Genomic DNA, 2902 nt, shown 5'->3' on the forward strand with positions numbered 1-2902 from the left:
TTGTTTCTCCATTCATCAGTTGGTGAACATTTCAGTTGTTTCTGGTTTATTGCCGTTATGAATGAAGCTGTTGTGGGCATTCTTGGATGGTTTTTTGTGTGGACGTATTCCCTTTCCCTTGCATACTTATGCAAAAAGTATTCTTTTCCCTTGCAAAAGAATGGGATGAATGGGTCGTATAATAAGTGTATGTTGAACTTTCTGTGATATTGCCAAACTGTTTTCCAAAGTGTCTCTAACTGCATTCCAGTTGACAGTTCCTTCAGAGTTCCAGTTCCTTCAGAGTTTCACCAGCAGTTGGTAATCTACTGGATATGTGCTAATGTCCCATTGTGGTTTCCATTTGCATTTCCTTATAGAGTAATGATGTTGGGCATCTTTTCACGTGCCACCTGTATATTTTCTTTAGGAAAGTGTTCAAATCCTTTGGCCATTTTAAAATTGTTTTTTTACTATTGTGTTTTGAGAGTTCTTTTTATATTGTGGATACAAGTGCTTTATCATATATGTGTTTTACAAATATTACCTTCTAGTCTGTGGCTTGTTTTTTCATTTCTTAACAGTGTTTTACACAAAGGAAAAGGCTTTGGTGAAGGCCAATTGATCAATTTTTTCCTCTTGTGGTTCATATTTTTGGTCTGTCTTGAGAAACTTTTGCCTAACCCAGATTTCTCAACCTTAGCACTATTAGCATTTGGTGATGGATAATTCTATTGTATGTGAGGGATCCCTTGTGTATTGTACAGTGTTTGCCAACATTCCTGGTTTCTACTCATTAGATCCTAGTAGCAATTCCCCATCCAAAGTTGTATTTACCAAAAATGTATCCAGACACTGCCAGGTGTCCCCTGGGGCCAAAATCACCCCTGGTTAAGAACCACTGGTCACTTCCAAGAACATAAATATTTTTCTTCGACACTTCTAGAGATTTTTTTAGGTTTAGCTCTTATATTTAAGTCTATGCTCAATTCTAAGTTAATTTTTGTATATGGTGTGAAGCACAGTAGTTTTTTTCTTTTTCTTTTCTTTCTTTTCTTTCTTTTTTTTTTTTTTTTGGTATATCATTATAGCACATTTTGCAGAAAAGACTTTGCTTTGTCCACTGAATTGACACCTTTTCAAAAATCAGCTGACTTTTATTTGTGGGTCTATTTTTGTTTTCAATTAGCAATAATCGTGCCTCGGATAAACCTCATTGGCTACCATACTGCCACTGTGCAAAGCCTGTGGGCCTATTTTTGGATTCTGTCTTCCATTCCATCAAATTCATGTCTTTCCTGACACAGATACCATACTCTAGCTTTATGTGAAATCTTGAAATTAGATAATTTGAGTCTTCTAATTTTGTTTTCTTTTAAAAAAATGTGTTGACCATTTGGATCTTTTGATTTTCCATAAAATTTTAAGTTTTATGGAAACTTGATTTCTACATAAAAAGGGTCTTTGGGATTTGGGTTGAGATTACATTAAATCATTAGGTCAATTTAGAGAGAATTACACCTTGATACTAGTGAATCTTTCAATTCGTGCACATGAGACTTTTCTCCAGTTATATAGACTTCTTTTGTTTTGAGTTAAATGCTGTACATGTTTTATAGTTTTAATCTTCTCCATTCTTTTTTCAATCTCAGATCTTTCTTCTGTACTCATTGTTCTTTCTGAAATACATTCTTTCGACATTGCTTTAGTGAGAAAGTCTAGTGGTGATAAAGATTCTCAGTTTATCTGAAAATTCTCAATTTATCTCAAAAGAGTTTTCTGTAAAAACTTTGGAGGTATCCTTCCACACTCATCTAGTTTCCTCTGTTACTGTTTAGAAATCAGTAGTTAAGGGTGGGTAATCTGTTTTTTCTGTCTGGCTGCTTTTAATTTTTTTTTTTTCTGTCTTTTTTGGTGTTCTGCAGTTCCAATGCTGGCGTTGACATTTTTAAGGCATTTAGTATTCCCATGCAGAACCCTGGAATGTTCTTCCATGTATTTATTTCTCTTTTTTAAAGAATTAGTTATCTTGAAATTTTATACAAATCTACCACCAAAACCACCCTTGTTATTGAGTCAGCTATTCCCTTATATGAAGTGTTACCTTCTCTTAGGCACCACGTTGGTCTCCTCCAGGAAATCTAAACCCAATTAAAACCCTGTTTTGACATATGACACATTATATAACATCAAAGAAATCTAGATTCTAAGAAGAAATATTTGTTAGTTATATATGTTAAATGTGTGCTGTACCTGTTGTTAAATTAAAGCCTAAAAAAACAAACAAAACAAAACAGGAAACCATCCTATGATAATGCTTCAGATCTCCAAATATCAGTGTCAACTCCACCCCTGCGTTTGATAGCCCTCGAATACCTTTTGGAATTCCTCTTTCTCCAGTACACAGCCACCATGGTGGATGGCCGTATGTCCCCTTGAGGAAGGACTGGGAGAATCACTATAGAATACTCCTGTGGTGGGGTTTCAGGGTTCCTCCTCCTGGTGACCTGGCCACCTCTTCAGTCAACCAGGACCAGATCTGATAACTGACTCAGGCTCAAGAACTGGGCAAAAGATCATGACTTCCTAGTGGATGACCACCTTCATTTTGTCAAACACAGTTTCTTGACAGTATATATCTAGCATTAAGCACAGGGATTGACACATAGTAAGCCCTCAAAACATATTTGGTATATGAATGAATGATGTTTTGGTTTTCCTAGATATAAAAGTTTAGGGTGGTATACATACCTCAGTTAATCAATTGATTACTGAAACTTTTACCTTTCATTAAGTATCCTATTTGACTTACAGGGAGAAGATAGAGAACTCCTCAAGAGAAGAGTCTCTGGAATCAATCAGTGTGGATTTGATAACGCATCCCCTCTTACTATCCCTGAACCTCGTTCTCTCATCTGTAAAA

General features: G+C 35.7%; 1 pseudogene; it reads right to left on the reverse strand.

The window, feature by feature from the left end:
* Positions 1 to 1103: 1103 nt before the first annotated feature.
* LOC132676351 (U4 spliceosomal RNA) lies at positions 1104 to 1225 on the reverse strand (annotated as a pseudogene).
* Between the last annotated feature and the right edge of the window lie 1677 nt (positions 1226 to 2902).

The sequence above is a fragment of the Panthera onca genome, chromosome B4 (assembly GCF_046562875.1).
Source record: "Panthera onca isolate mPanOnc1 chromosome B4, mPanOnc1 haplotype 2, whole genome shotgun sequence".
NCBI classification, from domain to species: domain Eukaryota; kingdom Metazoa; phylum Chordata; class Mammalia; order Carnivora; family Felidae; genus Panthera; species Panthera onca.